Raw genomic sequence first — 27,147 nt, forward strand, 5'->3', positions numbered from 1 at the left:
ATTCACACCAAGGTTAAATAACTCTGCAGTAGTCACTGGTATTTATCAGCCCTGGCTTCAAGCAGCAGTGATGAAAATAGAACATCCAAATGAATGCACTTATTCTAGCCCTTTAGCCTACCTGTGAGATGCAATGATGCGCCGCCACAAAATACCGTCTGTCTCCACCTAAGCAGCACTCAAACATTGTTCCAAATTAGTCTACATGGAGTTTGAAAGAGACTGAAAAAACAAGAGATTTATAAAAGGACGTAACCACTGTAACAATTTCACTGGCCTCCACGCTGCCCCCTACTGTTTACTAACCTGTTTTCTGGCCTGTCCATGATGTTGAACATGACAGACCACTTTAAAAAAAAAAAAAAAGGTGCTACTCTACTGCAGAGCTGTGTACACAGCTTTAGTTTATTGGCAATGGTGAAGCAGTATGTTGCTTATATTTAGCGAGTTTTCCTGTGTTTAAATAAAAACATACATGTGCAAATTTTGGTGGAAAATGGGTATAAAAGGAAAGGGGAAAGTAAACCACGGTTCTGCTGTGTGAAGGGCTAATTAGATACCACGAGTTGTAAGTGATACAATAGTTTGCTGTGAACTGGCCCTTTAAGACATTAGACAGACATTTTGACTTGTCATAATGGGAAAAGCTCAGGTGTTATTTATAACATTAACAATAGCTGTTGTGATTATTTATTTGTTTATGTTAGTTTCTGTTGTCTCAGTAAGGAATGACTGTGTTACAGTTAGCCAGCATGCACAATACCAGGACTCTGAAATTGAAGTTCAGTCATTATTAATTTCATTTTTCACACTTGTGCTTTTCCTACTGCAACAGGTCAAAATGTCTTCTATGAAAAAGTCCTGTTGGGATAAGGTGTGTTCCTGTGAGAATCACTTCCTGGAAGTGATCTGAAGTCGAGTTAACTGAAATTTGAAAAACACAACAGCTGCTCTGCCACTGCTGTCAGACGGAGTTTAGGATGAGAATTCATAAGACTCTTGAATTATACGATAACTCTGTCAACAGCTAATGCCTTCTTGAGGAGCACTTCAAGGAACAGATGATTATTCATGTGAAGTCAAGCTTTCACAAAAGGGTGTGTTGAGTTTATTCAAGTGTGGTCATCAGTCTTTCCGTCAGAGGAATACACTGACTGGACAGTGTTGTAAGAGGAAACAAGGAAACAGGTTCCTGCAATCATCCGCTTAGTATCACACTATCAGCTGCTCAGCAAATAAACAGCAGCTACACATCTTACTGAAGTTTGCTTAAGTCATACAGTCATCATCCCCTCACCTCTGAGAGAATAGAAAGCAATGTGCTGCTCACTTGGGGTGCATTAATTAAAATAGTGGCAGAAGTGCTAAAGATAGACACAATTAATGACATTCATATCATAATACTTTGGCTGACGCATGAGTCTACACACCCTCATTAAAATCCTTGTGGATCATCACACAGATTATGTGCAGCCTGATAATGGTTTCATCTAATAACTGTTATTACTGAAAACATCATGCAGTAGATTTTTTTTAATAGGAGTATAGTGTATGTGTGCAACTAGTCACATGGTGAAGTTCAGATAGTCATCAGAACTTTACAGTAATAACTGGGAGAAAAAAGAGTCGCAATTAATCAGTGTTGCACTACTAACAGCAACATATCAAGGCTGTTTTGGCTTTAATGAAAAAGTGACTTTTTTTTAGGAAAGATGCCTCTATATTTATAATATTGCATCGCACAAAATTGTTTTATTTTCTCTGGTTTGCATGTTTGCATGCATTAAAAAATTTAACTGCCACAATAGGATTGTTTTTAATAATGTCTGAAAAGAAAATAAATTAGCTGGGGGTGCACATAAAGTAATTAGAAGGAAAAAAAAACATTCTAGATTTTTTAAAATGCATAAGAGCGAGCGCTTGTTTGATTCAAGTTAAACTTGAGTTGGCTCAATTCTAATACTATCAAGTTAGCAGGCACCTGACATTCCCTCTTATTTAATAGGTTTTCTTTCTGGCTTTCACTTAATCATGAATTATAACACCAAATGTTTCACGTCGGAAGAACTGTTTCCGTTCCATAACCGTGTGATCACTGGTTCTTAGACATAGTCCTGCAAGAGATATCAGTTTGTAGAATTTTCTATTGTACCTCCCACACCAACCTGTTATACAGACAGTATTTCTGCTGCCAGACTGCCTCTTCTTCATACTTGTTAGATGCTGTGGGATTGTTCTACTTTATTTAGCTATTTACTATTTGAGATAACAGACTAACGAACAGTAATTCTGTTAATTTCCCAAGTGTTCGTTTCAGTAACTGCCATGCAGGGCCGCCACAGGTTCTTCAGCGCTGCTCAACAAAGGGGCATTCCAGAAGCTCAGGCAACTTCCTTTTCTATGTGTTTACATTTACACGTACGGTCAGTAGTGACAGCCAGGGGTTTCCCTCAATAGAGCTTTGAGTCAACACTACAACATTACCTGTAGAGTACAGGTGTGGTCCTTGTTATTTCTGATTTTATTGTTGAAGCTTGTCTCATGTCACTCCCGCTGAGCACTCTGTGAAAATATTACATCAACAAATATTACATCAACCACTGAGCTGACTTTCTGCTGTGTTTGATCTGACGTATCTGTCTTTGATGAATTACTTCATAACCTTATTAAAATCTACCTTTTTATTTAAAAACTATGTAATAAAATCACATTAGCCAAGTGTCAGACATATATAGATTCCTCAAAAGGGCTGGCAACGCTTTTGGGGAATGAGTTAAATGGGCTGCATTTATATAGTGTATAAGCTAGTTGATGCAGACTGTACAAACAGACTTAAACACACAGGCAACATTCTCTATTTGCTTTTTCATACTGTGTAGCCAAAAAAATCCCTCACAACAGGGCAGTGTGTTGAAGACAGCAATACTCTGCCAGGTCAATCCTGGAAATCCTTTAGCTTCATCCATAAATCTCCTCATTGGTCTTCCTCTAGGCCCCTTGCCTGGCAGTTCCAACCTCAGCATCCTTCTACCGATATATTCACTATCCGTCCTCTGAACATGTCCAAACCATCTCAGTCTGGCCTCTCTGACTTTATCTCCAAAACATCTAACATGAGCTGTCCCTCCGATGCACTCATTCCTGATCCTATCCATCCTCGTCACTCCCAAAGAGAACCTCAACATCTTCATCTCTGCTACCTCCAACTCTGCCTCCTGTCTTTTCCTCAGTGCCACTGTCTCTAAACCAAACAACATCGCTGGTCTCACCCCCGTCTTGTACACCTTTCCTTTTAATCTTGTTGATACTCTTCTATCACACATCACACCCGACACTTTTCTCCACCCGTTCCAACCTGCTTGCCCATGTCCAAAGTAAACCAGGTTAATTTGAAAATAGACCATTGTTTTTTGTTAACGCTCTGTCAAGTGTCCACACCTGAATTAATTCCTCAAAATTATGCAAATATTGTGCTTGCGTCACTTTCCATTATCTCAGTAATAAGCTATATTACAATATGTCATACAGGATTTCATGAACATACTTTCTGGCCTTATCATCCCATAATTCTCTGTAGCTATTTGATGTATTTTATTGATCAGTTTTTGGGATTAGCCCCCCACAAAACAACATTTTCTTTAACATTATGTTAAAAATGAAACTCATTTACAATATGATGCACAGACTTAATATACTGCATATTAATTATTGATTGAATTATTCAGTTTAACTTAGTGATTCGCATACTTTCACCTTTGCCTCTGAGAAAATAGGCCTACTTCCCATTAAATTAATTATGTAGGAAATGGTTGCTTGACATTTCTGTTCACCTGCCTAAAGTCTAAATCCAACTCTGCAAACTTCCTCCCTCAGCTCTTTCCGTCTCTGCTGTCTCTATCTTGCATGTTGTCTGCTGCTTATACAATAGCAAGCTAGGTATGTAGCTAAAATTGGTTCATGGGATTACATAATATAAGGCAATATTGTGCAACGTGATGTGTACATGACACGTTGTTCAGAAGCATATGTGGAGATTGTCATTTACAGGACATCTCAACGGTTAACTCATTCATCATTTATCATTTTCACAACATAAAAAGACTTACTCCAAAGAAGCCTTCAGCAGTTGGCAAGGCAACAATAGTGTCACGTGACAGGGCTCATATGGTATCTCTTTGTGTCATGTTCCGTCACGTTGCTTGCCAGGCTATTTTTTTTTCACAACAGCAAAATTAAAATGGTCTTTATCCAGCAGAGGTGCAACTCAGCCAAAGAGAGCACATGGGCTGGGGCTTATAGGCAACTTAAGCAATTACCTGTGCACGTCACTTAAGTTTCCTATTGTGACACTAGTTCTATGAACACAGGTGGAGCCTTGCTACAGGCTCTATTACCTTTCATCACTCATCTCTGCAGAGCAGTGCACTGAAAGTTGCCTGTACTGCTTCGACCAGAATCTAGGGAAAAAGTGTTACTTCTGTGCTGCTAACTATTTCTAATTCTGGACAGAGCTTGAGTGATTCAATCTCTATCGACTTACCCACCCACGACAAACACCTGTTACCAGATCCTACCCACTGGTGTTGTAGGGGGAAGCCCCCGAGTCTTCTCACCCCTAGATCAAAAGGTGATTGGACAGTGTGTGGGCATGCTCACTCACTTGCATTAGTCAAGCACTGCTTCCTGTCTTATTTGACACATGGGTCTTCCCTCTTCTCACCATGTAATGTCACAGCATGACACTAACACAGAGTTCCCCTAATCTGGGCATGTGACCTTCTATAATAGGCCTGACCGTTTGGTGAGGTTATTTGTCAATATCACACGGCAGGCACGTGGGCTAACACATACAGTATGATTAACTGGTGCATGAGTCAAGCAGAAGGAAGGGGGCTTTGACACGGGTGTTTCTGCTTTACATATGATCCATCTGGGCTTAGGGTTCCATCCAAACTAATCGCAAAATATGGCAGGATTTGGAACACTTAGCTATCTCTCCCTCTTTCACCCTCTGCCCTCTAAAGTCATATCCCCCTATGCTCTCTGCAGGAGGGCATGGATGATGTTTGTCCCATCTGTTTCATCATGTACTGTGTGTAGCCTCCATCTCCCCAAACCTTTACTTGTGTATCAGTCTCTCTATGGATGTCATCCTTAATTTTTTACTGCTACAACTACAACTGTGACAGTCTGACACAGTCAAGTGTTTTTTGTGACATTGGACTCGGTGCCCCAAGTGGTATGCTAACAGTGAACACAATGATATTAAAGGGGAACTAATGTTTTTTTTTCAACCTGGGCCCTATTTTCCGATCTACTTTTGTCTAAATGAGTGATAGGATGTTCAATATTTGACATTTCTCCAGTACGAAGCTAGGGCTGACCTGCCTGCAGCCCGTGAGCGCGCGCTATATTAAATAATAGGGCACTCAGACAGCGTCAAACAACGTCAAAATACGTCCACTAAAAGTGCATTTTTTTCACACAGATAGGCTCGGATTGTTAGTATAATTATCCGACAACATAACAGAAAGGAGAAATGAACGTCTGTGTTTACCTTTAGCTGGATTCAGACATGTTCCTCTGCTTGTTGCAATTTTAGTATATGTGCTACCAAAGTAACACTGCTCCCTCTCTCTCCTTGTCCACTCTTCAATGTCAATGAGCTCTGCATCCGTGTACGTCTGTGTACTCTGTGTTCAAATACAAACATACCATCCAGATCCAGCTGGTCAAAATTGGGTAAAAATTCGGACATGTTTGTTGTGGCAAGTCAAAACACTCACTCAGAGAGTCAAAGTCTGGCTCTGAAATCTCACGTCTCACGAGATTTGAGTTGGTGCAGGAAATTACTGCTGGAGTGACCTTACAAACGCGAGGAGTTACTCTGTTTGGAGTAGTCATGGCTGAATTTACCCGATTTTGACCAACTGGATCTGGATGAGCCATTTGAATTTGATGACTGCCTGTATTTATTTGAACATGGAGTACACGGACATACATGGATGCAGAGCTCATTGAAACTGAAGAGCAGACGAGGAGAGAGAGGGAGCAGCAACAGGCAGAGGAACATGTCCGAATCCAGCTAAAGGTAAACACAGACGTTCATTTCTCCTTTCCCTTATGTTGTCGGACAATTATACTAACAGTCTGAGCCTATCTGTGTGGAAAAAATGCACTTTTAGTGGATGCATTTTTGACGTTGTTTGATGCTGTCTGAGTGCCGTATTATGTAATATAGCGCATGCTCACGGGCTGCAGGCAGGTCAGCCCTAGCTTCGTACTGGAGAAATGTCAAATCTTAAACATCCTATCACTCATTTAGACAAAAGTAGATCGGAAAATAGGGCCCAGGTTGAAAAAAATATTAGTTCCCCTTTAAAGTGTCTTCATGAACCTTTAAGAGTCAGCCACAGCTCTGCTTGCTACCTCGATAGTGGGTAGGGCCACCCTTTAAAATTTTAAGATAGAAGAGATTGGAAAGCACAGAAAAATGTGTCCGATGTACTATCTTAATCTCTCTGATAAATGTTGAACTGATCATAAACCTGAGTGCAGATCTTTAGCAGCTTTAACCGGCAATGCAACTTTGATTTTCTCTGCCAAAGTTAACAACAATCATCATTTTACATCACAATTTAAAGACTTTTGAGTCTCACTAAGTGAGAAATTTAACTATTCTATATTATTTAGAATACTCTGAGGGTTTACATGAAGGCCATCTGTGCAAAACACAATGTGAGTAGGAGAGAAAGATTAATATGGAAGCTGCGAAATTAAATCTGATAGCCTGAGATAATCACGGAGACAGACGCAACATGTATTTAGACCGGGGCACAGTAATTTTGGAATGTCCAGGTTTACCAGGGGTCTTATTACATCCCTGAACCTATTTGGGCAGTTCTGTAAGCCTCCTCCTTGTGTAAGCCATAATGGCTTTATTGTGTAAGCCATTATAATGAAGATAATGGGAAACGCTGGAAAATAGATGCAGGGGATTTGACACCAAAATTAGTATCCAATCAATATACCAGACAGTGATTGGCGCTGGAAATTTGATGTTGTCAAAAAGGCCACAGTATATTTTTGGAACTCACAAAATATATAACCTTCCAGAAAGAACCAATCTTAGCTGTCCAAGCTGAATAAACAAAATTTTATTTTTAGAAGCCTATGAATTATAAGCATTTGGACCAACAGCATGACAGTTTCATGAAATACATAACATCTGCTCAGGGACTGCAGATGAAATTATGAAAAAGTTAGATCATATTGATTTGAATTGATGTTTGCGGTTCCTATTATATGAATTACGTGAAATAGAGTTGGTAAAACACAAAAATAGATTTTTTGGGAATGTGGTTGAGGGACACAAAAAGGACAATATTTGAAAATATGCCATCACTAGGTCGTTAGAATCTATGGCACTGTAAACTTTTGGCTGTTCCTACTTTAAGTATGGTGAACAACACACCAAGAGCTGTGTTCACATTACAAGCAACAGGCTACAAGTCATTTTTAATGGAAGCCGGTGACATAAAGCTACAAAATGACATGCTATACTTGTCACTGCTGACAGGCGTGACTTGCTACAAATCAAAGTTGAGCTGGCCTTAGTTTTTTTATGCTTCAATAACGGCAGTGAGACATTAACCAATCATGTGTTTGTGATTCTAGCTGAGGTGCTCTGTTATTGAGCTTATTTTACTGACACTATGCTTGCTTTCTGCATACAGTGGTGCACACTGGGAGGAAATGGGGCTCAGACATTGAACAAAAGCATAAATATATTTATTTATTATTATTATTTTTGGGGCCTTTTGCCTTTAATGACAGGACAGATTGAAGTGTGAAGGGGGGAGAGAGAGGGCAACGACAATTAACTTGCATTGTTTGGCTAGTATAATTTTTACCATGTTCACCATCTTAGGTTATTTGTTAGCATACTAATATCTAATTGACACTAAAAAAAGTGCAAGTGAGGCTGATGGGATTTTGCAGGTTTTTGAATATAAACCAAAGAACTGTTCATATCAAGGTTTGACCTGATGGTGACGCTAGAGGAAAAATCATTAGGTCATTAGGTGCCATTCTCTGGAATCCAGGACTGTCAGTCTGAAATTCCATGGCATCCATCCAATAGTTTAATCAGGACCAAAGTGATGGACTGACTAACAGACCGATAGACATCTTGCCAGCATGTCTAACATTTCATACAGTTATGGTGTGGCTGATCAACAGGAAGCAGGATGTTCCTTTTTATAGCTTTCAGATCGTAAGAAGTGGCATTTGAAATGTGTAAAATGCCCCACAGAGCTGGCAGACTGTGTATATCAGACAATGTGATAGACTAATTACTTTATGAAGTAAGGACGTGTACCGGTAGAGGATTTCCAATTAGTCATCCAGAGAGAGCGAGAGAGACAAAGACGATGTCTGACTGAGAAACCTACGATACAAACAGCTGCAGCGTCATGAAGGTCACACATCCTTGGTCAACTACGTGGGTAAGCATTTTTCATCACTCTCCCTTTGTGACTTGCTTCCTCGCTTTTGAAAAGGGCTCTGAATCACACATAGTTTCTGCTCCCTGCAGGATGACAGAAAAAAACTTTACAAAGTATAATTTCAAGAGCTCATATGTGAGCACAGTTACTTCTCCCAGCTTTTTTTTTGTGTGTGTACACTGTAATGGGTGATTTCGAAGACACATTTGTTATAATTGCCAGGTGCAGCTGGAAAAGGAGACTTAATGAAGAAGCCATGGTCTCCTACAGCTGTGTTTCTCCTGACTTGATTTGCACCAAATGTTTTCACTCAGACAGCATTTGCTTTCATGAGCTCTTTGCCAAACAACTATTGTGGGTATTGGCTATGAAGTTTCTTTGATGTGCAGGGTTCAATGCTAAGGTTTCTTTTCACTTGCCCGGTCGGGCAAGTTGGTCAGAGATCTACTTGCCCGAAGTCAGTTTTCACTTGCCCTATAAAAATTGTTTAATTTAAGCGGCTATCAATTAACAAAGACTGCAGTTATTTTTATGTTATGTAATCTTTATTCACACTGTATTTATTAATTAAAACAACATATGTCATGTATTGTAGCTTAATTCCTACACAAAAATGACAGTGTCAGGGCTTAAAGTGAAAAATTTGTCAATCGTTCTCCGTCTATAATTTTGCGCCCTACTTGAGCCATGCCCACCTCTATTTATTTTTCACCCCTCTCTCCAGTTCTGCTGTATTAACACCGGGTTTAATATATTTTGCTTCCATCTCTCTGCCCTGCTCTACTCTACTTCAACGCTACTTAGCTCTCTCTCTACTCTACCAGTAGACTACCACATCCACCTGTTGCACAAAACGCACACAGCAGTGTTTCCCCTAGGATGGAGTTGTAGCAGCGGAGGTGAAGCACACGCATGAAAAATAATTTTCACATGCGTGAAACTTTTTTGTATGCTTGCAAAGCACAGCCTGCTGGGATGTTTCTATGTATCTACTGGCACCAGAAGGGCTCTTTAGGACTAAGTACATACAGTACATGTGTGCACAGTAATGAGCAGGTGAAATGTCTGTCTAGCTTACATATGAGGTGTCTCAAGATTTAGGAACATACAGTTTTATTGAATATAATAAAAGTAAAAAGTCACCTGACATGCTGCTGTTTTGTGCTATGACCTATTTAAGTGTTGGAAGTTGTTATTTACGTGACAACGCCTGAACGCAAGACAAGTTCAGCATGAGTGCCGTGCTGTGTACAGTGTAGTCAGTTTGTGCTGAAAGTGGTAAGTGGGCTACAGTTTCTATTGGAGTACAATTCTTTAACCATTGCCAGCACAGCAAGAAAGTAAGCACACTGGGGTGTCGGTGGCTTAGTGGTAGAGCAGGCGCCCCATGTACAGTACAAGGCTGTTGCTGCAGCGGCCCGGGTTCGGCTCCAGCATGTGGCCCTTTGCTGCATGTCACTCCCTCTGTCTTCCCCTTCATGCTTAGCTGTCCTGTCCATTAAAGGTAAAAAATGCCCCAAAAAGTATCTTAAAAAAATATAAACGAAAGTAAGCACACTAACTCTGCTCTCTCTGGGTTTACATCACACACTCATGTTAAGGCCTCAGTACAAAGTGATTTTTGAATTGTCCAACAGCATCTGAAATTTGCTGTGACTTCCTAAAACTGATGATTGCTCCCACTTTACACATCTATCGACCAGCTGTGCAGAGATGAAGAGAAACTACTTAGAGCCTGCATATGCACATATAGCTTATGCATGCAAATGCATATCCCGTAGAAGGACTGTGGGTACAAGTACATAAATACAAAAATTTTGGAGCCTGTCTTTATTATTTCATTTCCTTTAGATTTTGTTCCAAATTCATTTAACATTGTGTTTCTTTCTGTAGAATGTTTTTTCATTCAGTCTTTGATCTACTTTCCAGATAGAATAATGGTGTTAATTGCTCAAGCTGTTAAATCGTTTTTTTTTTACCACCACCCCAGCCCTTAAAATTGTGTAACTGTGTGTGTGCATGTCTAAAATTGAGGAGGAGAGAGACACCGGACAGAGACTTAGAACATGTGTGTGTAGGCAGTGCTTTTACTTGGTTGTGTGTGTATGTGCGTGTGTGCTTGCTTGCATGTGTGTGTGTGTGTGTGTGTGTGTGTGTGTGTGTGCGATTTTATGTAACACTTGGTTGTCTTTTCAGTGGCAAGAATTATCTGTCCTCTGCCAGGCCGCCTCCTCCTCCACACTCTCAGCTCCTTGCAGATCATATCTTCCTCCTCAGATTGCTATAAGATAAATGTTCTGCACTCTGTCTTCATTCGATGCACTCTAATGCTTGTCGCATATCATCTTCCATATGTTTTACAGTATAAACAAATGAAGGTGCAATTGCAATCCCTGTGTGCTTTGTGTGTATGTAATATTTACAATATCACTTAACATTAAGACAGATGGGGGAAACCGTGAGAGAAACTATTCGCATGCTGGTGACTGCAGGAAAGAACGTAAGCCTGCATGTTATTTTCATGTTAATGTCTGAGTGGTAGTTTGCACGTGTACTGTAGATGCTGTGTTACGTAACCTCTTGCTTTGCACAGATGCACACATGGTAGTGAATCTGCTGTGGTCTGCGCTTCCAGGAAGTAAAATGCACAGTATTTTACTGTAATACGATAATATGTGAAATACTTGCACCTCTCTAGTCCCATCCCTCCAGTTTCTTCTTTTTGTCTTTGTCTTTTTCCTCTTCCGCTGTTATTTATATAAGCTAATACACCTATCAGTTAAAATTTGCATTACTAATTTACTTTACATAATATCATAAAACTGAAAACTGACCGTCAAGTTCTGCTTGCCATGTCTATGTAAGAATGGAAAACCCCCAATTCACAGTGTGACTTTTTTTTTTTTTTTTTTTTTTTTTAAAAAAAGGATAAAGTCATTGGGTTAATCTACTTATTCTTTCAGCACAAAATAAAAGCAAATGTGCCAGATCATTTTGGTTCCTTTTAGAGGGTTAAAGCAGAATCTCTCTCCACAACTCAAACCTTCAACAGCCTTATTCCAGACCTCTACATCCACCTCCTGCGCCCCTTCCTGCCCTACACATTTACGTTCCCATCTCTTCAACCACAGCATCCCTGAACAGCCCTTCTCCACTTCACAGATGTGCTCATGTTGTCCTTGGAGATTTCCCTGTGCAAACAAAGCTTCTCTTCCCCCTCCGTCTCTCTCTGATTCCACCCCCTCTGCCTCTCCCTCTTTCCATCTCGGCTGCTCTCTCCCCCCATGATTTCACACCAATGAGCATGCCGCGTGTAGCTCCCACTCGCTGGCATCAGTAACACAAGATATCTTCAGTTCCGAGCTGTACAGATTCATACAAATACACACCAGCATTGGCTAGAAGGAGGCTGCGTTCTGCCAAAACACACGTTGGGGATAGGCAGTGATAAATAAGAAGGGGAGAAAGAGTCCAGCATCTCTCGCACACATCAGACTCAAGGTAAAGGATCCATAATTATTTATTGGATGACAAAGTGTTATGTAATTCTTCTGTGGACACGGCTCTAGGCATTATGTGCGTCTTTGTCATTCTAAATGGTCCATGGGGCTGATTATTATCTGCTGCTTTGAATGGAGGCTTAATGTGACATCAGTGAAAACACTGTTGATGAAGTGATCTGCCGTCTATGTGGCTAGTATTGAAAAACAGTAATCAAACTATTGTAGGGGAGAAATGCACGCTGCATTCAAGAGCGGTCTCCTATTACCTATTAACCAGCTAATGCTATGGGTGTTTGTATACACTGTGTGTGGCTGCATGTCCAAATTTCTCTCCAACTGATTGCTTATTCACGCATGCTTTCAATCCCATTTCCTGTGAGCACTATTGAAAATCAGTTCACACCCTCCCACCTTCCCTCCCTTGATGCTGAAAGCTCTGAGGGCTTTTCAGTCCAGTAAATGTCACTCATCAGAGCTATCAAAGATGGAGTATAGGGCTTTGAAGCCCACACAAGTGCTACCTCAGGCTGAGGTGCATTCAACCCTTCCATAACACTCAGATGTTTCACTTGTGAACCCTTCCACTACATGCCCTACCTTTGCATGTCATTGACCATGACACTTATCATATCTCATATTAATTAGTGAGCATTAGAGGTACTGTTAGGAGGAATTTGTTTCCTCTGAACAGGGCCAAGCTAGATGTTTCCCCCTACTGCCAGTCTTTGTGCTAAGCTAAGCTAGGCAGCAACTAATGATTGCTTCTTATGTACCATACAAACAAAAGAGTGGTATTGATCTTCACACCAACTCATACAAGACAGTAAGTAAGCTTTTTCCTATCAACATGTCTTATTACATTCCTTTAGCCAAGTAGTTTGATTTCCCTAAACATAATAATAAAATCAGCACAACTTAGCAGGAGCAGATATTGTAAGAAAAACAAATAAAATATACTTACAGTAAACGTTTTGCAGACAATATAAAGATGCATAGTGAGTAGTTCGCTTGTTTCAACCCATTTGCCAGAATAAGTGTTGGTATACATTTCTGCAAACCACAGATGTTACATTTTTCTGTTTCATATGTAACAAATATGTTGAAATGTTACGTTTCTTTACATTCAATTTTTAACATGTGACTAGATTTAGGCACAAAAAATGCTTGGATGTGGTTAGGAAAACATATTTTATCTTAAAATATCCTGGTGTTGTCGCCACAACCACCGCTGGAAATGTGCCGACGTTGCCTTAAAAAATACCTAGTTTTTGCCACCACAACCACCGCCAAAAATGTGCAAACATCACCTCAAAAAATACCCAGTTATCGGTGCCACAAACACTGCTAGAAATATGCCGACCTTAATCACCATTGGAAATGTTAAATTGTTGTTAAAAACATGGCTGGCCTCAAACAGTGGCCTTCTGCTGTTTGCTGCCTGTTAACTGCTCACCGAAGTTTCCACCATTCACCATCCCCATCTTCTCCTGATAGAAAAACTCAGCTCATATAAATGTAATCTGAACTACATCACTTCAGAAATGCTGATATAATGCATATGAAACACACAAATGTATTGCATCAATTGTTTGCAGAGATGTGCTATGCCAAATTTTTGTTCATGACAGTTTTCTTTATGGTCATATGCTCCAGGCTCATTACTGCAAATGCTACATGTAGGCTACACTGCTACATGTAGCCTCATGCTAACAGGAAACCATGTAATCTTGGTTACCAGTTCCATTAAATTCTCTCTGATTTTGGATTATATTCCTGGAACATGTTTGGTTGTGAAGAATTTGGTTTGGATGCTTTTATTAGTGATTTTTCACAGTAGAAAGTGTTGCTATATTTCATTTACAATCATTCTCCAGCTGCAAGTGTGCTGCTACATGTAGCTACATGCTAACGTCCGGGAAACCAGTAATCTTGGTTGCTGATGTTTTTAATTTCTCCCTGATTTCAGATCATGTTTCATGCTGGAACATGTCAGGTTGTGAATATTTTGGTTTAAAAGCTATATTAGTGATTTTTCACGGTAGAGAATGTACACTCCATTATAGTCATTCCTCTGGCTGCAAAGATGGTGCAAAGATGCCAAGAGCGCAGGTGACCTGGAGATGCTGACCAATCAGTGCAGACTGTGCTTTTTCAGGAGGGGGACTTAAAGAGACAGGCACTTAAAAGGAGTGTTTTAGACAGAGGATGAATTCAGGTGCTCCAGCACAGACTGTATGGGAAGAATAAAGTGCTTTTCGAACATCAAAAAATGTAAACATGTTCTAGTAGCAACCTTGAATACAAGTATGAACCTGAAAATGAACATAATAAGACCCCTTTCAATGTAAATTTTTGAAGCTGTGGGCACCAAAAACAAAATTCCATTAACTTTAATTGTATTCAGGTAGCAGCAAAAACTTCAGATGCACATATTAAAAATCCAAGATGGTAAGATACCACTGGAGGTAAGTGATAAAACTTGTACAAACATGTAGCCTTTCTTTTGTTCCACTCTCACTGTGTAAAGCAGTATTGTCACTACATGTTTTGATTCAAGCATGAGCAAGTGTCCCAAGTCCTTGCTACATGCGTACTGTATGACAACACAGTTTCAAATTCTTCATGAGAGGCAGTAGACAGAGCGTCAGGCCAACGTGTGGAGCCACTTTCTGCGAATACCTGGAACACACTGATTACATAAGTGGCTAAAGGCTGGAGACATAGGAGATGTGCACTCCGTCTAAAGCACTGAACAGTAAAATTAAAGCTGAACGGAACAAAACAACCTGCATCACAGAGTTTGTTACACGGGTGGTGAGGGTGACTGGTTGGATGTGCTAAATCACTGCAAATATCTAGAATGTTTTCAAACACATGACAGCCATTTTGCTTTTCTTCAGTCAGCCATGGAATTGATAAATTACTTCCAGTCCTCATGCACCTTAATATAACTTCATCACCGTTCTGTCAACTTTGATACAAGATCAAAAATCTAAGATTTGCATGTATATTTCTGCTCCAGACTGCACTGGATGGTTAGAGCTCATTAGCAAAACCCAACTACAGCCCCAAATCCTGAATAACTTGTCAGCTATTAATTCTTACTCTTTTTTATCCCAACACTACCCCAAACAAGAAATTCAGCATGGCCATAAAAAGCCCAGTCAGTCCAGTCACATCCCATCATGTTTGGATATAGCCTACAGTCCCGGACAAGCTCTAATTTTATCACCAAGCAAAATGTTCTCTAAAGGCTACTGCAAGTCAGTGCAGTGTTCTTAACATCCCGAGCACCCCTGGCACGCATGTGATTTTAATAGTTCTGTCCAGCCAGAAACAGGCAGATTTACTTGAGTGTAATCTGACATAGCTCTGAGTCAAATGCTTGGCCAAACATTGGTCAGCCTTGTTTGCCCTCCTGTTACCTGTGAGGTGAGTGAGAGTGGAAAGAGATACAAGCACAGTCAGTTTCGAGATTTGTCTGAGGTGAAAGCAAATATGGATAACAGGTTTTTTCAAGAGGCATGTCATAATGTAACAGTGGCTGTAAGGGGCTTATTGGATTTTAAAGCATACTGCGCTCAATTAAAGCTGGACATTTTGCCATTGCTTGTGGTTGGTTTTAGTTTATTAATTCAGCTAAATATTATTATATAATTATAATTAAAATTATTATTAGCAATGAATCAAATAATTCTTTAATGTCTCTCATGACCAATAAGAAGAAGAACAAATTACTGCTAACACATTTGCTCTGTGAGTTCACTGTATGCCCCCAAGAAGGCAAAGAAGGGTTTTTGCTAATGATTGGAGTAGTGACAAACTCAGGATAAGTTAAGGTGGATTTATACTTGTGCTTCAGCTCTATGCAGAGCCTACACTGTACCCTACGCCTTTGTGAGCATTTATACTTGTGCGGTGGTGTATCTGTGTCACTCTGCAGTTACACCTCCAAAACACTAGTCGGCGGCAGGGTTTCTGTTCAGTGCTGTAAAGTTTAGTTGATTCAAAACACACTTTAAACATGGCTCTATAACGACAATTTCAATTAGTACACAAACTGGTTTGACTATATAACTCGCAGAATTTACGGACAAAGGGTCTCATTCATGAAACATGAGCAGAAGGAATTTGTGTGTAAACTGTTCGCAGACAGAAATTTACGTGCATGTCCACATTCATCAATATTTTAGTAGCTCCGATCTTTTCGTAGCTACTAACAAAATCTACTCCTGCTCCTGACCACTCGTAGTGCTTGTGTAAATTTAGTAAGGCACATAAATATTGCTTGTCACTATTGGAAATTACAATTTTAATTCGTATTGCACTCTCTTATGTACACAATACACAGATGCCTTTGAAACACGTAATCTAAACATGACAAAAATATTAAAAATATAACATATTTAGTTAAAGTAGTTGGCAGTTAGCAGGTGTAAGATCCAGATTAGGTTCATGATTGTGAATTATCTATGTAAATCGACTCAATAGATTACACGTTTTTTCTACATGTTGAATGATGATAATAAAAATATCTGTAAGGACAGCCAGATCACAGCCTCTTCGGCCTCGGTGTCTGGGTTCAGCTGGAGCAGCAGGTGGTGGAGCCACGAAGGAGCACGCGCCAGCTGAAAGAACTATTTGAGACAACACGTTTTTTGTTTTTTTTGTGGCTTTTTGATCATTTGAATGAATAAATCTGATTTGAAAAATGTTTAATTTACATTGTATAAAACAGAGCTTTAGGCTATTGAGATTCAAATAATTTGAAGACGATGCATACAAACTGCTGTAGGCTATATGTTATCAATCAATCAATTTTATTTATAAAGCCCAATATCACAAACCACAATTTGCCTCACAGGGCTTTACAGCAGAGACAGAGAGAGAGACAGAGAGAGAGAGAGACAGAGAGAGAGAGAGACAGAGAGAGAGATGCAGGTAATAACAGTAGCTTACNACAGGTCGACAGGATGCATCTACACCTCCTTATATGGTGGTCATTGGCTATTCATAGGCGGGGATTTATGCTAATTGCTGATTACCGGGAGCGTGCTGTCACTTTACGATAGATTGGCATTCGTGATCATACACACATGTTTACGATCAAATCTGAGTTTCCCGCGGCGTTCCTGAATCCGGAGTAGGTTTTTAGTAGCATAGGCTTTTATGTGCAAATCTACACACAGATTTACTCATTTTTCATGAATGAGACCAAAGCATTTGTCTTTTGCTGGACACATTTTCCCCACAAACACAACATGCTAAAGTTTTTAGCACAGATCTATGGCATTATACATTGTATAAATTAGCCTCGTGGCTAGCGGAGATTTCCTCTACTCATATAAAGCCAGGGACAACAGCAACATTAAACAAAGGTAATGTTACAAAATTTGCATCCATTACAACTCACAAGGTTCAATAACAAAACAACTGTCTTATACTAAACATGTTTTCCAAACAAATACAACTTGCTCATGCTAATAGCACAGGCCTATGGCATATTAGCCTACATTGTATAAATTAGCCTAACAACTAGCGGAGATTTCCTCTGCTCATATGAGGCCAGGTTAAATCACACACAAGACTTAAAATGTTATGGGGCTTTATTGTCTTCATAATTTATTGTTTCTTATCTGTGAAATAAAAGTAAATACAAGCTTTGTTTCCACCGAGGGAAATGGTTTTCAGCTTACTAATATAGACAGGAGTTCTACTTCGCCACTACGTGTAGTTACATTTCTGGGGAGGTGCATGTCAGGCTGCATAGGTTTCAGCATGCAGAGTACGGCGTTAATTTGACACAGAAGTATAAATCATACTTTAGCTTTCATACTAGTTGGGAAGGTGCATGGCTCCAGAATAGCAACATCGACCTTATCAAGAAACTGACTTGTACTTAAATTTTTTTTTTTTTTTTTTTTATTCAAATTTTAAAAGAAATCACAGGACAAGCAGTTATGAATGAATGAATGAATAGTTAAACGTAGTAGTTAATTAGTGGTGTAAAATTAAAGAGGGGTATATAATTAAATATTGCTGTAAAATATTTGAAGTGACCCTCCTGCAACAATAACTGCAAACACCTCATAATTTCATAGCTCAGCTTTGCTCGTCACATTCATGCACACTGGAGTGATGACAGATGTTAATGAGCAGAACCTCATTTAATCTTAATGAAGTGTTTTTCACTGTTCCATTTGCACCTGACAACAGTTCCTACTCGCTGGCTGTTCCCAAATCAACTCCTTACGTAACAGAGAGGTTTTCCCCATCTGGGATAAAGGCAAGTAACCCAGACTGTCAAAATATCCAAAAGACTAAATTCCCTTCTAATCTTTAACAGATATAAATGGCAATCATAAATTAAGCATATACAGTAAAAATCAAATTATATATTTTGGCCACGTGTTACCTTAAATTTTAACCAAGTTGCCTTATATAGTATAATATAGTAGTGACTTACCCATGGGATATGGATGTACCTTGTCTTTCATCTGATGCATACTGGGACTCACTTCAGCATGTGCATAAGCATAAAACAACTTAAGGTATGGGTGGATGGATGAACAAAATAGCTCTTTTAATAGCATTTATTGAATAGTTTTACAGATACTTCCCATCAGGCTGCTTCTTTCTAGCCACTAGCGCTAATTTAATGTGCACCTTTTATTGTCTATTCAAAGTGTGAAAACTTATTTTCTGCTTTCAGAATTACAAATGAAAATAGAAAGGTTCATACATGTCTGATAATATTTCATATTAGGAGAATTGCAGCAGTGTTAAAAATGCTTTTATGAGCTTTTGCATGTTTTTCAGTGCAAGTCTGTATTAAAAAGTGATAACAGCAGAGCACCTGCAGGCCGGACAGTAACATTAATCCAAATGAACATGACTGTACCTCGGTGCAAAGATTATGAACGTAGTAATATTTGTAGAGCAGATGGGTGATCTTTTTCAGATTGCCAAACACACTGCAGAAATATATACATAATGCACCATGTCCCTGTCGGGCTTGCACAATGCATTTCTATTCTTTTGGAGATTAAATTATAAGCTGCTGAGGCTTGTGGACGGGACACAGATTAAGTAGATACAAAATAAATAGATAGGAGGCTCTGCGTGGGGAGTGACATTAATCTAACCATACATAAGTGTACCTTTCTGAGCAGAAAAATAGATGAAAATAGAATCAGGGCATTATGGGCTAAAAAGCCCCCTGAGTAGCTTTATCCCAGGTTGACCCATCATACTGTTGATGTGAGCAATGTGCTCAGGTGTCATCACAGGAACCCTCAGAGGAGTGAGGGGCTGCAGGGTTATGGAACATGATGCATAGCAAGAAACAGAATTACCTACTCCAGAGTTTTAAGTCTATTACTTATTATCTTCTAATATTATGTCCCCTATGTGAACATTACGTTATTGAAGGTGAACATAACATTTAAACAAGAGCTTATTAATTGTGTTTTTTATTACCAGCTGCAACAATGTCATGACTGCTGGTGATGTTTTATCCTTGTCTGTGTGTGTGTGTGGTATCATGGCAAAATGTGGTTATAAGTCTGTCTGTATCTGTGGACAGACTTGGTCAATGCAATAGCATCACAACTGTGAAAGATGCAGTCATAAAACTTTACAGATCAAAATGAAGGTTAAGTTTGAAGATGGATGTGGTCAGAGCAAACAGGGTAGAAGAAGGAGGGTAGGAATTAGGGAGGGTCCCAGTGGGCCCCCATTTTACACCCCTGTCCAGGGGCATAAATATAGTCAGGGCAGTTGCACTGGGGCCTGTGGGGGCCCTTGCAATGATTTAGAGTGCCACCTTAGAACTAAACCTGCGTTTATAAAAAATATAAAATAGATAAATAAAAACAAATATGCCTTCAAAAATGCAAACCCATCTCTGTCAAGATTTTTTTGTCTTTATCTTTACTTTTTGGGTAAAATAGTCAGTAGCAATCCATAACAAAATCAAATGCTTATTCTACATCTATTTAAAAAATACTCTCTATAAACTATATGTCTAAAAAAAACAAAAAAACAAAACCATATTATTGATATTTTTTTATTTTATTTTCAATTTTTGTCATGTATGCAATGATGATTTTGGTAACATGTATGTTAATGCTGTCTAATGTCAAGTCTCTATTTGATCATGTGACAAGATGATACGATCTGGTAGCTAGTTAAGGTGCAAAATCTGTCAGGACTGAAAAGCTGAGCACATCTAAGCCCAGCGAGCAGTCATGCCTTTCAAACATAAAAGTGTCAGTGAGAGAGAAAGAAGAAATCAAACAGGAGGAGAAAGTGGCAAAGCTCCCTAAATAAGATTCCTTTGGATTATGGATACAGTAGCCAGTGGTGTGTGTATGCACCTTATAACTAGTAACTAGCATGCATTAGGGCCCGTCACAATAGAGTGCACTGGGGCCCATCGTATTATGCTACTGCTCCTGCCTTACAAAACTTTACAGATATGTAGCTGAGATCATAATGAAGGCCAAGTTTGAAGACAGCTGTGGTCCGAGCAAGGGCGCCAGAGGAAGGGGAGTAGGAAAAAGGAAAGGAGGCATTGCCACAACCCCAACAAACACACATACTCAGCGCCCCTAGCTGAAGTCCTGGATTGCTGTGTTTCAGCTAGAGTGATCCCAGGTGTCTAGTTTTAAAAACTAGCTTTTACAGCATAATTATTATTGATCGTTACATAACTAGTCAATACTGAATTGAGTGGTAAACTGAAAATCAGTTTCTGGAAATATCATTTCTGTGGACATTTTTGATCATATTTTTTTATGCTGTGGACCAACAGGGGCAGACGATACTAATGGTTGAAAAAAGACACAAGTGCCCACAAAGACAGAAATAATTGTAAAAAAAAAAATAGGTGTTATTTGCAACCAAAATATACTCTGTTACATAAGTGTCTCTATGCAGACCCACTCCTAATCCCCTGTTTGCATATCAACCCTCCACCTCTTCCACCACTCATTCTACCTGTCAGTGAGGAGGACAGCAGAGGACTGTAATTGGACTGATTGCACCACGCCGGCAAGACTCTCCAACAGTTTCAGACCAGCTGTACGTGTGAATATTACTCACAGCTGAGGCTATATATAGCACCTGTTTATTAATTCATCACAAGTACCTGCGAGCCAGCGGTGATGACAACTCAATCATTGATATTAAACACCAAAAAGATCATCAACACTTCACTTTATAGCAGTGTTAAACAGATTTTACTATCTGCTTCACAAGGAAAAACAGGAATAAAATCATGCATGTGATGTAAATAAAAAGAATGATAAAATCTACCACACAAAAGCAAAATTAAGTTTTTTAATGCACCTTTGACCTACATTTTATAAATCGTTATGTAGACTGCAAAAAAACAAACATTAATGTCAAGTTGTTCTTTATATAAATATCAGCTTATGTGTGGGAAATGCATTTTTTCTGCACACTGTGTATTCCCAGAAGCACTTTCCGTGCTGGCCTTGACACACTAGCGCCTGTTTACTGTAAACACCAGTGACCAGAGTCCTCTGGCACAAGGGAAAGTACACATACAAAAAAGTACCAAAAAAATAATTGCTTTAATCCAGTCCACTCCCTTAAAAGCATTTGTTAATGTGGCAAAAATGCTCATCATTATTACTTTTACCAACTTACACTATCATTTTTTTTAAAAGTTTTCAGAAAGACAGCAACACGTGGGCACAGAGAGACGAGTCTGAGAGAGGCAATGGTGTTTGCAGCTGCAGGGGTTTCTGGATCAGAGTAGCGACTCCTCGGGCCAGAGTGTGCTGTGGATAGCCCTGTCTAACCTGCTGGGCCATCACAACAGATGTGTGTGAGGACAGAAATAAACCCAAATTCCTCCTTCTGTTGTTTCTAATGTTAGAAACACATCAGATGGTCTGACACATACTTGGTGGTCTGACTGCGGGCAGTCGGGCTTCCGCTCTCGAGGCAGTGTAGCACACAAATACACACGTGCAAACACACAAGTGCAAGACCACAGTCGTGCTCTTGTGACTCAAGTCCCGAATCTGACAGCTCGGCTGCAGAGAGGAAAGGGACATGCCCGGACTTGCCAAGACTGAAGTGCTGTTCAGTCACCCTCGATAACTTGTCATCTGAGTCAGTGTGCATCTTAATTAGCCTGAAAACAACCCAAACTGTGTCCTGGAAAGAATGGAAAGTAAAAGCTAGATGATGAATGTAATTACATTTTAATACAGTGGGGACTGATAACACAAAATATGAGAGACATCCAGTACTGTGGGATTTAAAGATCCCCGCCTCTTCTTTGTTCAGCATGGATGATGAGCAAATGCTATTCTTTTATTCCTCTTCTCATCCTAAAACTTGAAAGCTTTTATTTTATTTGCTGTACAGGCCTACTATTACACATATATCTACAAATTCTGTGACTGTCTGCCATTTCTAAAATGCCTCTGATTAGCCCCAAGGAACATGATGGTTCCTTCAGTGGCATTTGGTGGACTATTTTTGAGCCATGTTCTCTTTAAATAAATCCGCAAAACAAGGCCACACTGTGTCCTAGAAGGAAATCATCCCGACAGCTCAGTGGGTCTGCAGAGATAAGACAAGTCAGTGATTCTGTTTTAATTTGTGTGAAAACGTGGAGGTGGGAAAGAAGCTGACAGTGAGCGAGTGAATTCATTAACAAGTTCATGAATTAAAGTTAATTAATGGATATGTGAGAGACGGCTACTAATGAGTGAGGCTGTAAAAAAAATAGGACAGGTCCAGTGATATTGTATGGGGGGGCATTTTAGACAGAACATTCACAAACATTCGTGAACTTTTGAACTAAACCTAAAGGAATAATTTGACATTTTGAGAAATATGCTTATCTGCTGTCTTTGCAAGAGTTAGATGAGAGGTGTAATATCATTCTCATGTCTGTACGGTAAATATGAAGTGAAATGAATATTTATTTATTAATTTATTGTCTATAACCATTGCTAAATATTGCTGGTGGTGGTTTAGTAAGTAAGTACTAGTAGTAGTACAAACATGGGCAGATTATGACAAAATGGAACCCTGGGCACAGATATGCTAAGGGCCCCACCACCTCTCCTACGTTGGAGTCATTTCGTGTCTCCATGTTTTTGTTTTGCATCTTATTTAATGTGTTTGTGTTATTTTGCCTCTTTTTATAGCTATTTTGTGTCTCTTTGCAGTTCCTTTGAATCTAAAGTTATGGTCATTTTCAGTCTCTTCCTAGTTGGGACATGTTAATTTAGGTGACATTTTGCAGATGAAGGCCAAGGGCCATCTGGCACTTTGGGCCCCTGGACATGTGCTCAGTACGCCTGTTCGGTAATCCATCCATGAGTACTAGTAGTAACAGAATTGTGTGCTCTGTATTACAAATGTAAAATTCAAATTATCTGTAGGAATGGATTTGGTGATTGTCATTGTTTCTGTCTCATATTTCAAGTTCAGATTCTTTATTATATGCATGGCAAATATACAGAAGCAGTTGTTGTCACTGAAAATCTTAGATCTCAGGCTCCTTCCAACAATGTGCATTAAATATGTATTTGAAAAAGAAAAAACTCATGCAAGTAAAAGCAAAATAAGAATATAAGACATTAAATTGTACAGGTTAAATTATAAGGCTAAAATATATGCATAAATCAAATGTTCTGTATATGACACTCGCAGCATTAATATAACAGCAAACCACTACCTGCTATGTAAAGACATGGTGGAGTAATGGCATCCTGAGCAGAGAATGAAATCAAGCTCCCTCTGTATGTGTGTTGTTATCAGAGCTGGTCAGTGGTTTGTTGTGGTAAGCGGGTCAAGCCACACGTGCATGTTACTACATGTGTATCCTACTGGCTAGCTCATTGCTGCCGCTTTTGCATTGCTTCGCACAGCAGCTACTGCTGATATTGGGATGAGGTCATGGACGTGTAGCACCTGCCCTCCTGTTCCCCCAGCTCAACCACCTCTATGTTGTGAACCATATCCATACAACTTACACACAAGTAAAAGTAATATTACAGTATTGCAAACAGATAAACTAGATGTAAACAGCAATGCAGTAAATACATATGTGCATAACGAGAAGTAATAAATATATATAGTCACACAGAGGTGTAAATAGTTTGTGAAACAGTAAGCAAAGTATATGAAGGTAAAGTGATGGTATAATGGTAAATATAAACGTTTATGGGGTGTTAATCGGCACTATATTCATGCACATACAGTGCTGTATAAAAACATCATGACGTAGTTTGGGAGGTTGTCCCAGATTTAGGACAAAAACGTGATCTGCTTTAATAAGGCAGAGCCAAAAGTGTCCAAGAACTTGACAAGTTGTTATTTTTACCTGCACTGAGCAGGAATAAGAGCAGAAATGTGCCCCTTTCTAAAGATGTTTTTCTTTTAGCTTTTGAGCTAAAACGTCTTTAACGTCAGCATTAACGTCAGACAGTGCAGATATCGTGCACTTGAGCATCCATGCATATGTTACCATGCTGTGTATACTATAGTAGAGTATGTATACTGTCCACCTATTGACATCAGGCCCAATTTCTACATTTTTTTAAAGCAGGAGATATAACATAGGATATTCATTCGATTTTTCTGTGTGGACTCATCTAATCTATTCATTGTTACATTAAAAAAAACCTGATTCACAATCACTTTGCAGCATGTCAGCTAATACTACACCAAGCTATAGAACTGCTGTCAGCATCCCAAAATGAGGACATTTAGAAAAATCTGAAAACCTGCATTGCACCAAGTTAGGTAACATCAAACAAGATGTCCATACACACACACACACACACACACACACACACACACACACACACACACAATCTAGATTTTTACTTTTTAATCCACCAACCCCAACAGGCATCTCAGACATCGAATGTCTAGTGGATGTTACTTGTACTTTCAGATTCATGAGGCACACTTGTGTATATCTGGGACATTAGAGTGCTGTTGCTGTTTTTAGCCTCCTTCCTCCAGGAGCCAGCCTTGCTGCATGGCTGAATAGAACACGCACTGCTTCCTCCTGACTACATGGATTTGTCAGGGATTTTTATAAATAGCTCAGCGGCAGCACGTGTCTGCACCACACTGCAGACCAAGAATGCAGCACACAACAGTCAGACAAATACAGATACAGATTTGTCAAGAGAGACGAGGGGAGAAGACATAATAGAAGGGAGAGGTCTGTTATCACGTTATTGACAGTTTGGCACACACCAGAATTATCAATATATCCATGTCTCTCCTCATCATCTTCACTTGATGACCTCTGCTGAGAAAAGGCACATGCTGACACACATACAAATTCGACCATGATAAATTGTTGAAGGCTGGTTTCCTCTTCCAATATTTATGAATGAAAGCTGCTGTCAAATATGCCAATATTTAATATTTGAATTTCCATGGGTTCATGCCTCATAATAATTCAGGGCCAGATGTGTTTACATAAAATTCAAAGCACTAATTGCAGTCTGACAGCGTGTTGATGCATATACAGTCTGCATGAAATAACCTCTATTTTCTGTGTATCTCTCTCTAATTATGCAATCCATGAATGAGGGTACCTACACCTAAAAAGCAAATTCAGTGGTGGAATCAAAGATGAAGCTACGAGCAAGGGCAAAGCAAGAAAGATTTATTTGTGTTGCAGCAATTCAGAATAATCTACATAAGATGCAAAAAATTATTAAATGCACCTCTTTTGCTTTTTCTTATTTCCCATCCTATTTTCCACCATTGTAACAAAAAATATATATATATATGTGCATATATATATATATATATATATACATGTGTATATATATTTATATATATATATATATGTACTGGTAGATTAGACTCTTGCCATATCCGGTCGGCAAAACAGCAAAAACGTCCTTCTTGCAAAGGAAAGATTCGAGCGCCGTCTTCTGTTCCTCTTTTAGAGAAAAAGCCAAGTCTAACTCGTTCATTGTAGCGGCCAAAGCCATTTCAAACAACTGGTGTTCATCCGTAGCCATCTTGCAATGTTTACTGACTGATTCCGGACTTCGTTGTCGCAGCGCTGTCGTCATCTGTTTAGCTCGCCTCTGGCCCGCCTATATCAGATACACCAATGTGATTGGTGCAGCCCGGCTCCAAGGGCATGGGTAATGAGCATCATTACTGATTGCCAGAGTGACTCGCTGAACAAATTCAAATTGTGCCCTAGCGAGAACTCTGGATTTCCAGGGTAGTAAACGTGGAGGGACAAGGACAAAGCTGAGGTGGCGAAAGTCCAAGTGGGTCAGGCAGAAGGGGTGCTGGATGGATCCAACAAACCAAAAGACTTTGACCTGAGAGAGCAGTGTTCATATCCCATAAGATGCTAAAGCCAATGCATGTAACAGGCACAACTTTACATGTTGTCCCAGAACGTCAACAGCTAATGCACCCACGGTACCTTGCATGTCGTATGTGGACATGGAAACCAAATGTAAATGTGTGACAAGGTCTCTCACAGACAGATGAAAGGTCACAGGGGGGTGATTTTTTGCATGGGGGTGTCATTCTGGGTGAAATTTCAAATTCTCAACTTTCAGCATGAAAATCCATTATTTGACTCTGTAATGCATTTTTATCCCAGCAACAATACAAATGATTATTTGACTCTGTAATGCATTTTTATCCCAGCAACAATACAAATGGCTAAATGACCCCCCCCCCTTTTTTTGAATTGGAATTTGGATTTTGAAATTTCACCCAGAATGACACCCCCATGCAAAAAATCACCCCCCGTGACCTTTTCTAGGACACTACAAAAGTTTCTAGAAAATGGACATTTTTGTCCATTTTCGTCCATTAACGACTTATTAATTCGTTATCTCGAGATAACAAAGACTGTTATCTCGTGATAACGACTTAATTAATTCGTTATCTCTAGATAATAAAGATTGTTTTCTCCTGATAATTGTCAAGTCTGATTGCGCGCTGGTTAATGTGATCGTCCTGATTTCAGCCTACAAGAGCTGCCACTGGTGTCCCAGGGAGGTGAAAATGGCAGATCACATTATTGATCAACGCATCAGGGTGTACTTTAATCAAGGTCTAACACAGGCAGAAATTGCATTGTG

General features: G+C 39.5%; 1 protein-coding gene across 2 annotated transcripts in view; it reads left to right on the top strand.

Moving 5' to 3' along the window:
- Positions 1-5,884: 5,884 nt before the first annotated feature.
- LOC126396295 (regulator of G-protein signaling 8-like) overlaps positions 5,885-27,147 on the top strand; it is a 42,257-nt gene continuing 20,994 nt past the window's right edge. Inside the window, exon 1 of one of the 2 annotated variants that reach the window (XM_050054249.1) lies at positions 5,885-6,091. The gene's annotated coding sequence lies outside the window, so the exon portion shown is untranslated. Of the gene's footprint in view, positions 6,092-11,817; positions 12,009-27,147 lie in introns of those variants that run through there. The other variant, XM_050054247.1, reaches the window with a different exon arrangement.

The sequence above is a fragment of the Epinephelus moara genome, chromosome 10, assembly GCF_006386435.1.
Source record: "Epinephelus moara isolate mb chromosome 10, YSFRI_EMoa_1.0, whole genome shotgun sequence".
NCBI lineage: Eukaryota > Metazoa > Chordata > Actinopteri > Perciformes > Serranidae > Epinephelus > Epinephelus moara.